The sequence below is a fragment of the Nymphalis io genome, chromosome 17 (assembly GCF_905147045.1).
Source record: "Nymphalis io chromosome 17, ilAglIoxx1.1, whole genome shotgun sequence".
Lineage (NCBI taxonomy): Eukaryota > Metazoa > Arthropoda > Insecta > Lepidoptera > Nymphalidae > Nymphalis > Nymphalis io.
The window spans coordinates 4,590,218-4,602,917 of record NC_065904.1 but is presented as its reverse complement, the minus strand read 5'-3'; positions in this window follow the sequence as shown (position 1 = coordinate 4,602,917).

The following is a 12,700-nucleotide window of genomic DNA, read 5'->3' as shown; positions in this document are numbered from 1 at the left end:
GTAAGGGCGCTTCGAACTATGGTTTCTAAGAAATCTTACTGTTTGTCACTGTTATGCAATTTTATACTAAAGCAACAAATAATAATGACTCCGGTTAAGCCAGAACACATACAAGTATTGCGATTTGGCAGTATCTCAATCTAGCGCGTAGAAGAAGTACGGTGAAGGAGTGTTGCCATATATCTGTCATCCCATATTTTCATATGGCAATACTATTTTCAGTATTTTACATTAGCGATTTAAATTTTGTACTAGATCTAAGACTTACTTAAAAAAACAAGTTTATTCTGAACACAAAGCTTTAAATTAAATAATTTAAAAAAATAACAATTTTAAGACTTGGTAGCAAATTTTACAAATATAGTACACTATTGCTTTTGTTAAAGTATTATTATATACATATATCTATGTATTTCAACATGATGTCTCATGTCGTATGAAATTCTTCAAGTTTTTTAATATATTCTTAGTTAATAATAACATTGTCGTTAAAAATGTTAAATAACCTAAATCCGAATTATAGCAGAGTTCCTTGCCGGTGTCGAGATATGACTCGAGTACGATCTAGTTAGCGCACAAATATAGTATTCAACGGTACGTCGGCATTGTTCGCAAACACTATACACAGAAATAGCTTTAGCCCGCGAGGTAAACAAGTACTATGTAAAGTTGTCGAATCGACCAAATTCTTGGCATCGCCTGCCCGCCCGCATATTTGAACGGTTTAAGTCTTGTCTCGGAATTCGTTAATGGTCAGTATTGAGCAGTAATATTGATTACACACGTCACTCTTCTGGTCCCAAAAACGCTGCGGGTCATTTATGTATTTTTTTTTTTTGGTAAAAATGCAGATGACAATTGTCCCACGTGACCTTGAGTAGTCTACCGTATAGCCTATTCCAATCGAAGATGGAGTAAAGATAAACAAACCTAATATTTATATATTCTATGTAATTTTCTAATAACTTTGCTATACACACAACAAACAGTTTTTGATTAATATATTTGTAAGAAAATACTATTCAATTTAACTAGTTATATCCACAGCAATTTATCTTCCAAAGATTTAAGAAAATCATAGATTATTCACGATTAAAATCTTGGCTAAGGCCAATGCTATCACGTCAATTCAATGTCAAAGTGGTTTATTTATCTCTACTACTCTTGTGGTAGGAATAAGCTATACAAACAGACAAGGTTCTTGTAAAAGATATGCTCCATGCCTGACATTGCCAACTCATGGCAAACCATTGGACCTATTTATCAGTAGAGTTTTATGTAGGCCCGTTTAGTCACCATTTACACAACGGTTTGTCTATGTATCAGGCACATTTAAGTGTGCTTTTATTCTATAACTAAACAAAATCAAAGTTGTTATATAATATGATGATAATTACGTTGTTCTTCTGAAAGTTTTGGCCCACGGTGACCATTCTCAAGAAAGAACTAACTAACTACACAGGAATGCTAAAGACAAATGACAACGAAGATCTGTCATAAGCAGAAAGAGGTGAAGGACCAACGGCCGTTGCGTGCTTTTCGAGGCGTGGGACTGGTAAACACCCCCAACCTAAGAACTCCGGGCTTGTGCTGAGAATTTCTTGATAGAACAACCTTATAACGTTTTATTTTTTATTGGCCTTAACCAGCTTTTATATCCAAGATCTCGGGGACTGCTGGGCAATAAAATCATGTTGTATAATACATTAAAGAATTTAAACAATTATCACCACCACAAATCTCTGTTTTTTGCGCTTGAGAAAAACTGAGTAATAAAATTCCAACGCTTGCAAATTACTTCCACAATCTATCAAAGCTTTACGATGTCATTTGTGGCTTAAAAAATATATTAAAGCAGTTAAAAATATATTGCAACATTCCTAGCAAAATGTTGTAAATGAGCCATCATTTTATATCAGTCATAAGCCACAATGCTTTTAATCTAATCTAAAAGTTTTTTTATTTATTTAGTCCACAAAACTGACTACAACTATACAAGCAACAATGACATACAGTAATACACTTAACCGAAAATATTTACAATTGAGTCTTCTCGATGTGGACATTACATGCTTATAAAAAAACTTAACTTTAGTTAGTAACTACAGCGTAACATTAGAATAAACTTAAAAACAGAAATCCTTATTATATTATACTTGTGTAAATTAATTCGTAATAAAATTAACGCCATGAATACAATTTTAAAACAAGTAATTCGCTTGTGTTTGAAGCCGAAATTTAATCTGTCAATATTAAAAATATAACCCAAAAATTAAGAATATTTTTAAGCAGTCTTCTTTCATAATTGAATACGTTCTTAGAACAACACGTTTCACACTTGTTGTTCAGCTGTATTTAATGTAATAATTACAAATGTTTTCGGTTGATTAAAAATTAATTGTCACAATTTATTGTGTATTTTTGGTTTCTTTAACATTATTAATTTGAGCCAGAAACGAAAACGTTGCATATGAAACGTTGCATTCAAATCTTACCAAGACATTGTCAATGCGCCTAAAACAGTTTACGCCAGTTATCAAACATAATTAATTCGGTCAAAAACCACGCACTGTAGGCTTGTGACGATTAGAGTTCCGTATGTTTCTGCACTGTTCCTTAGTTAATGGTGAACAACGGGCGGCCGCACTCCAATGTGACTTATAAGAGGTTAATTTAAGCAGCTTTAATATTTAGTTCATCTTCACGTTAATATTCCAATTCCCTAGTAGAATATATTTTTGGTTTTAATGAATGTTTTTTTTTTCTTTTATTTATATCTGATCTTTTTGAGAAATCTTCAATAAATATCGTAATTAAAACCGAATTATGATTTGCTAAAAAAGTCAAGCAAACTAATATATATAATACCAAAGTCTTCATATATTCAAATATGTTCGTATTTTCTAAATACATAATCGCAATAGTAAGTAGTAGAAGTATGGAGTCAAAAACGGATATTTTGTAATAGTTTAGAATTACGGGATATTCAATTTTAAATTCAAAACAGAAAGAGCTTGAAAATGTCTTATAGCTGGGCAAAGGTCATCTGTCCTCTTGTTCCCTTAACATATGTTTTCCTAAACAGTTGAGCACGAATATAAAATCAAATATAAGCACATGAAAAGTGTGAATGCTGCTCGGTTTTAAATTCGCAAACTTCGGTTAAGAACCACGAATTTCACTAAATATATATACATATAAATAATTTATTTATACACGCATTATTTATATTGAGGGTTTGAACTAAATCAAAATTAAAAATAGCTACTGTAAATCACGACCGCGTGGAACGGTGGCAAGAATGCTAGTAGCATTTCCCAGTTGAATCGCAATTCCGATTCATTGTGTGAAAATTCTATCAACGGTGGAGGCAATAAGACGAGGCAATGAGACTTATGTTTTGTAAATGCTTTTACACAATACATTCTTACTTAGAATTTATACCTAACTTTGAAATCTCATTATTTATTGGTTTCTTTAATAATGTCTTCTTTCCATAACCACCAATTACAATGTTTCACATCTGCCGGGCACCCTGTGACAAGCACACTTTTTACTAAGTTTCTTACTAATCAAAATTAAAGTCCAAAATTACGAGTTGATTATTGTTATTGTAATTTTCAAAATGTGTAGAAATAACCGTTCCTCTTATTTTTATTCATTTGGCGTAACGAATATAGATACTATAATTCCGCATACATTAACAGCTTTCAATAACATAAGTTAAAAGACATGCAAATTACTTTGCTTATCCACATGAATTAATTAGTGAAGCGGTCCATTCTTTTTATTTTATCTCTCATAATAAGAGGCGCGATAGGCACTATCGAGCACTTTAGATACGCGCCGTAATATCTTTTAGATTTAATTTTTAAAATATTTTAATTTCGAACATGGTTTTCTAAATTCAAAATAAATAATCCTGTCTTAATTTATCAAGATAAACATATTATAAATGCAGACACAGAAACATGCGAAGAGGAAATAAAAGGCATGTACGACGAGTAAATAACGTTTGGCGGGTCGGCTAGAAGCGGCGCGGTCGTTTAGCCGATCTTATTGCCCACTCAGGTGCCATTATGATTGTTGCTTCATTTTTAGGAAAAACATGACATATTTTATAATATTTTTATTTTATTTATTTCAAACAAACGATTATCATTCATTGCTTGAATTTCAAAATCCCAATCACATTATTTAATTCTTTTTTCATATTAAAACCATCACAAACATTGAATTTGATTTATCGTTCGAAATAGGTGAAGGTGTAAAATAAAAAGACCCTTGTTTATGCATTTTCAATTCTATGAATTTTCTGTTTGTTTAACAAATGATTTCTGCCGGATGGTAATTGTAAGGACTCCTACGCGTCGCTCGCCGTATGGGCGGAACTGGAATGCATCTAATATCATAATTGCTCTTTGAAAAATGGTTTTGGATCTATCTCATTTCCGCGTATTGCAGATCTGTTTGTTTTTAATTGCTTCAGAGTTCTGACATCCTGGTAGCTGACGTATGTTTATTATATATGAGTGGTTTTTATTACTATATTCACCGCGGCTTTACTTACATAGGTACACCATAATTAATATATTTTTTAAATATAGTTATAAAAGCAAATTTACAGTCAGTATCACATTAAGCGCTAATTTAATACCTCCGCTTTTCTAATTTTCAAACATAAAATTTATTATTATATTATATGTCTGAGCAAATGATATTAGGCTGTTGTTTGCTTAGCGTTTGGTTCAAAATTACCCGGACGATTTTATCTTCAATTGCATGGCTTTGTCTTAAATAATGCATTGCAAATTCTTCCTAATTTAAATATTTATAACTTTTTCTTAAATAATTATTTAACTCTTTATAATTTTAGCTATGAAAGGTATTGCTTTTAACAATTGGATTTAATCAAAAAAAATCTATTGAATATAGGTTAAAAGATTACTTGGCAGGGCTTTGTGAATGTCCTGCTGGGTAGGTACCACCCACCCAACACAAGTCCTACCGCCAGGCAGCAATACCTAGTATTGTTGAGTTCCGGTTTGTAGGTTTGCCAGTTTTACTACAGGCATATAACATCTTAGTTCCTAAAATTTGTGGGGCATTGGAGATGTAAGGGATGGTTAATATTTCGAACAACGCAAATGTCTATGGGCGTTGGTGACCACTTACCATCATGTGGTTCACTTGCCAGTCTGCCGACCTAATACAATAAGAAAAAGATTATACATATGTAAGTTGTATATATAAAATAAGCTTATATAATAACATTTAATTTTTATTATTATATTTATTTACATTTTTGCTATATTAAAAAACTTCATATTTTTCATAATACAAAGGTTCCGATAAGTTAAATTTTTAACGTACAGCACTTCACAGTTTTCGGTTCTCAGTTTTTTCCATGTGTGATGTAAGGGGTGATTAATGTGGTTTTTTGATAGCAGGTGATAAATTGAGACATTCATCGACATGTTACCCGTTGTTGCAATCCCACATGCATTCCGCGGTGTCTAACCTTTTGTTGTATTATTTTATTTTAGATAAAAAATGACATTTACGTGAATGAGGACGCCACGATCACGACTCGCGTTTTTTGTGCCAATTTAATTTGACAATAACAAATGATATGCTCATCGACGATTTGGTTTATTTACATACGGTTCTGGTCACCGCCTGCCCTATACGACGTCTATACATAAAAAATCTGTCTACACATTTAAATGTCAAATTTTCTAACGATTCCGATACTCGTGTAAATTCAACTAACAAATCCATCGACAGCGAATTTAACATTCTTAAATATAATATTATACTTTTAATTTATACGAAATATGAAAATGTATAAAATAATTAATGTATTATTATGTATTTATTACTCTTCTTATCTCTATCTATCTATCTATTTATCTCTTCTGCCTAGCGTTTTTTCGGCCTAGTAAAGCCAGGGTTCGCTTTCCTAGATGCATATCTATTCCTCCACTTTGCCCGATCTAAAGCATCCTCCTTAGTGAGATCGTGCTCTCTCATGTCGTCCCTCACGACAGCGAGCCAGCGCTTCTTGGGCGTGCCTGTGGGCGGATCTAGAGCCTTCGACAACAAAGTCCAGGCATCGGTTTCCGACATAGTCTGGCGGTCTGCGGCTAATGTGGCCAAACCAACGCAGACGGCTTTCCTGCAAAGTATGTATTTATTACTGTCGCATCTATATTCCGAATCAGTGGTAGCTGCACATTTGATTTAATCTTGCACAATGAAGATTTAAAAGTGCTCTTAAGAGACTTCTTGAATAAAAATTTTATTTCGACTTTTGATTAGGTGTTACGTGTGAATTCAGTTTTTTTTATTTCTTTATTAAAATGGCTTCTGTATTGCTAAAACCATCGATTGGTTACGTGTTAGTAGTTTAACAGTATTTTACAAAAACTCTTAAATAATAAAATTAAAAGAGTAAAGGTTTCTATCAATTTCTACGCGAATTTTTATCTGCCTTCTTGATTAATTCTACTCTCCATATCTCAAAGTCGGTTGAAAAAAATATCTTATATGGATAAGACTTTTAAAAAAAATATATTTTGTTAGGTTTATTCCTTGATGATCATTTGTGTACCATATATTTAATGTCAAGTAACTGTTTGTTGTTTTTAAAAAGATATTAATATTCACAATGACTATTTAAATGTAAATATCCGATCTCTTCATAAACTATTTCGCATGAGATCTCCACATGTGTTTCACTTTAGGAACGCCGATAGAAGAATATTGAAAAACATTATAATAATAAACGGTCGAATTCGGGGAATACCACTCACCAAAATATTTCTAACCAGTCGCAGAAGTGACTAACATTTGGCATTAGTCCCACGTAATATTGCGTCACTGGATTAAAATTTCATTGAAAGTGCTAAATCAACACAGGCCGGAAATTTATTTGTTTCGGACATCCGGCTACACGTCTATATAATAAGTTTTAAAATAGTCTACTAAACTCATTGTCTTTTTTTTTTTTTAGGCGGACGAGCATGTGGGCCACCTGATGGTAAGTGGTCACCAAACGCCCTTAGACATTGGCATTGTAAGAAATGTTAACCATCGCTTACATCACCAATGCGCCACCAACCTTGGGAACTAAGATGTTATGTCCCTTGTGCCTGTAAGTACACTGGCTCACTCACCCTTCAAACCGGAACACAACAATACCAAGTAATGCTGTTTTGCGGTAGAATATCTGATGAGTGGATGGTACCTACCCAGACGAGCTTGCACAAAGCTCTACCACCAGTCATCTTCTTCGCTTCATTGCTGTTAATTATATATTAAACGAATTAGATACTAATAAAAATACTTTTAAAGCTGTTTATATATATATATATATATATTCGTAAATGTCACATGCAGCTACACTTAGCAAAAGCAAAGCAATCTTATTTCTCGGATATCCTACTATATTACCTTAACACTTAATTGGAGGGGTGACCAGTAAAATAAACAACTTCTAACAAATATTAACAGTATTCGTAATCATCATCTCAATTATATTTACTGTAAGCAATTGATAGCATGTAATAAATTAACACAATACATAATCCTCAATAGTAGGATAAAATAATTGAAATCTAATCAAGGTCTACATATTTATTGATTGAATTATATTGATGTCATCAACTCCTTGCAGACCTCTATCTCATCTACGTACCGTTAAGTACGGTACATCAGATAGGAATTACCCATTAGAAATGTTAATGATTATCGCGATAAAAGCTTATGATGGTATCCGGGAAAATGTTGATTGGTTCAAAGAAAACATAGATTAAAAATCATTTATCGTTTTTTTTGTCATAAATATTTTTATTATTTTTGTTATTCTTGACAACTCGGCGAAAACATATACGTCACAATCAAGATCAGAAGCCAATTGAATATAAATACCCGTAATTTACTTGAAGCTTTATATAACAATACCCGTACTCTTTCTCTAGCAAGGAATTTGTACATGATTCGCCAAGTTTAGAATTTTTCGCTTATTTATGTACTGTATTTTAGGAGATTTTAAGGTTATATACATTTATTATTAAACATTTCGTTACGGTGCTAGTTGTAGAAAGAATTTTATAGTTTCACTAACTTTATGTATGTTGGAATATTCGAAATGTTTTGAAAATACTTGACGGGCCGGTTGGAGTGGTTGGTGGATACTTGCCATTCACGCCGAAGGTTGTGGGTTCGATTCCCACACAGGACAGACATTTGTGTGTCTGTTTGTCCTAATTCTGGGTGTAATTATCTATATGAGTATTTACAAAAGAAAAGTAGGACATGTTGTATATCAGTTGTCTGGTTTCCATAGTACGAGCTCTGCTTAGTTTGGGATCAGATGACCGTGTGTGAAAAATGTCCCAGGATATTATTATTAATATTATTATTATTTAGTCATTCTTAATAGCTCACGTACTCACGGGCCGAAGCCAAGTGAGCAGATACTTATTAAAACCTTAAGCTTTTAAAGCAATTCCCGTTCATCTTCTGTTGCAAGGAATTTGCGCACAATTGGGCATGCGTTCAGTATCACAGCCTTTTGCATATTAACATAAAGAAAAATTGGAAGATTTAGAGTTTTTAAGGACGTATGCATTTGTTTGGGTATGACGAAAGTTGTAGAAAGAATTAAAGGGACTAATTGTAACTTTCTGCAAGTGCCACATACGTGCTATTTCTTCTTTTAGTTCCGTGTATTTTGAAAGTTCTTCATTTATGATGCTTTGCAGATTGTGTGCATTAGGTACAGTTCTATTAAAAAGGCTGTTTTTTGTACTTTGTCGACTATTGTAATATCAGGTCTATTGTAGTGAACTGTGCGATCTGTAAGTATGACTCTGTCGTAGTATAATTGTGAGTAGTATTTTCAAGTACTGTATTGGGTGTATATTTATAGTATGTTATTTTGTCAGATATTAATTTGTATTTCAGGGCAAGTTCTTGGTGTACTATATTGGCAACCTGATCGTGTCTGTGCTTACAATCTGTTTGAACTATATATTATTATTAATAATTAATAATAATAATACTATGACGGTCACGGAGCGACTGCGTCGATATCAAGTTGCCGACGGAATTGAACAATAATATGAACAATTATGGCTTACCATTATAGTTAATATTTTTGTTTTATTATTAAAAATAATAGAAATTATTATGAGTCCGTAAGTTATGGCGCAGAAAAATTAACATATTCGCATTATTGCGGCTTGCGAGGCTATTTGTTGATTAATCAGACCGAATAGGTTTGCTTACGACGGTTACCATTTTTTTTAAATCTTATTTCGAGTAAATGTATTATATCTTAAGCTTATCGTAACATATGTATACAATATAATAAACTTATTATAATATAAATTCTTATACTAAAAAAAAAATTGTGTGCTTAAATGTTTGTTACTCAATCACGTTAAAACGAATCTATTGAAATTTGGTAGAGTAGGTCATAGGAATTTTTTTTCTAGCTACTCATCTTGACGTTTTAAAAAATAATATGCTAATTCCATATCAATCAAATTTCAGTTTTTGGTTTATATCGGTAAAAACCTAACAAACAAAAGTTACCTCTATAGTATTATTAATATTAAAAGGGAGATTGTAACATGTTTTAAAAGCGATAAACGAATGTAGTAATAAATATACCTACTTATGTTTCTTTTCAAGTATTATAAATGCGAAAGTAGCTCTGTCTGTTTCACTTTCTCAGCTAAACCAATAAACCTAAGGACATAGGCTAATTTCTCCCCTCCCCTTATAGCACGGAGACAAAGCTACGGGAAAAAACTTGTATAATATAATTTTGTAAGTATGCACCCACGATAGGACGAGACAACCGTTATATAAAAATAGCATTTTGGCGGATTCCTTAAGTATTTTAGATCTATCTAGAAACTTATTAAAATAGCTAACTAGCGAAGTCCAATTAAAATACCTTTATTGTTCGTATCTTATTAAATATGAATGCAATCATACCTCGAGGAACGAAAACTATTATAATTAGTATAAATAGTTTTCCATACGAAGTCACAGTACATTTTAAAATAACCTAGCAGATGATTATAATAATCTGATATCTTAAAATGTTGCATTTGTATATATATGTATGTCTTTATTTATCGGCTTATTATTTAAATTTACAATATACTTGCATTGTGCTTTACCTAAATTAATTTTATTATTTTTAAATTAATTAGATTTAAAATTGAGTTATTTTAATGCCAAAGCTAATATATAAATGTTTCTCAAAAACTGAATATTGAAAGCCGAAAAGCCGAGATGGCCTAGTGGTTAGAACACGTGAATCTTAACCGATGACCGTGGGTTCAAACCCGGGTAAGCACCACTGAATTTTCATGTGCTTAATTTGTGATTAAAATTCATCTCGTGCTTGACGGTGAAGGAAAACATCGTGAGGAAACCTGCATGTGTCTAATTTCATTGAAATTATGTCACATGTGTATTCTACCAACCCGCATTGGAGCAGCGTGGTGGAATAAGCTCTAAAACCTTCTCCTCAAAAAGGGAGAGGAGGCCTTAGCCCAGCAGTGGGACATTAACAGGCTGTTACTGTTACTGTTACTACTGAATATTGAAAATAGCAGGAAGCAAATAAACATAATTAAATGACAATTGACAATACTTTTAATAAGAACTATTAGAAGCCGCAAAACACACTATTAAACTTATACTATACAATATAAGTCTTATATTGAGTGACTTTTTGTCTATTTTTAAAGACGAAATATTATCCTCACGAAGAAAATGTCCGAAATGTGTATCGGTATGTGAGGCGGAAATTGAAATAAGTTCCAAACTTACTCTACAAAAGGTAAGTTAGTTAGTTAACTTAGCCGAGCAAAAGCATACTGTTACATACATTACCTTTATATACATTATTTATATTGGAAATAAAATTAGATAAAAATATGTATAAAACAACGAACAAATAAAAATGTATTTGCGAAACGTTTTTTTTCAAAATTTTTAATTATACTCGAATTTCGACCACTGAGCGAACGCTAGTAGATTTAATTGTATCAATTTTACTGTCACACATAATATTCGATGATCTTCAATAACAGTATAACAGCTGCCAACATAGTGTGTCTAAACGCGACCCTGTGACTAATCTTATTATAGTGTGGTTTTAACTACGGTACACATTACAGTGAGACGTCGGAAATTACATAATAAATGACAGTGTTTATATTTTCTACAAATTAGGTTAAAGCACTAAAGTTTTAACGCATGACATAACGACGTAACATGATGATGTGATCTTGAAGGAAACTTTATAGATGTTTAAAATAGTTATGTCATACGACAAAAAGTATATATGAGACGTCTCGATCAATCGTCGAATAACTCTTGTCAGTGGCGCCTCAGATATTGTTTTTAAGCTCGTTGTATTGTTAATCTTAACACGAACGACAATTTTATCATCAATAAAAAAATGTTATAATTTGCTTTTAAATTATTGTATTTTTTTGTGTATCGTTTCGTATCGTTATCGATTTTTATTGAAATTACAAATAATGTTGAAGTTATAAAAAGTTTTTGAAAATAAAATAATGATAAATCTTATGATATCTAAAATTGTAGTATCAAGATATTTATTTTTTAATAAGTTTTGTTTTTAACCATTGTGACATAACATAAAACTTTGCATTAGTCTTAGAAGCCTCATTTATATCTATATATGTATTTAAATGTTTACTTATAGTTATTGATAAAATTTAATATGTAAGTAGTTAACTAGGATTTTTTTTTAATATTATTTATGAGAAATTGAATTTTACTTATTTTGTATTTAAAGAACATTTCCAAGTAATGATTTAGTTAAATGAAATCTTGAAGCGTATAAGTAAATACCGTGTGTTTTTTTGGGAATCGCGTCGCCGATGAGGCCTGAGGCTTCATGTAGGAACAAGTGCTGAGACCTATAATCAAGGCGGATTTCTCCAACCATTACCAATAATAATTGCTCGCTGCTGCTGGCCATTGTGCGTTTTTAAAATCATTAGTTACGAGAACCAGAGGACAAAATCTGGCAGATATTGTTAAAAAAACTATTACTACATATTTTAAATCAGTTATTGTATGCATTGGTGAAATTACAAACAACACTTGTAGCTTTATTAAGTCATACGACCTTTGTTTAAGAATAAGCTGTTGCCAACTGCTTTTTATATAAGCGGTTCCGCGATTTTTTGTCTGTGCCGCCTAATAAGCGCCCTTGAAAAGACTTCAACGCTTAACTAACGTTAAGTTCAATGATCTATCATTTTGATATAACGATTGTCTTTAATGAGATTAATTTGATGTACATGTCATGATTGAAAATGTGTTTAATCACCAAAAATATTAAGCATTTTTATTCAAAAAATGAAATATACTATTACTAACTAATACACAAATACATAACTCGCAAATATAAGTATATAAGTGGATAATTGAAAACATACAAAAATATAATCAAATTCTTGATACTAAGAATACTTTAATACAGTATACAATAATAATATGTTTGTTGTATCATCTAGAAGCATTGGGGTGACTTGTGCAGGGTAACTAGACCTTCGCCCTTGGCGATGTGCGGGTGCTGCACGTCGCAGGGTTGCAGCGTCCGCAGCACATTCCGCGGAGGCGGAAGGCCGCGGGA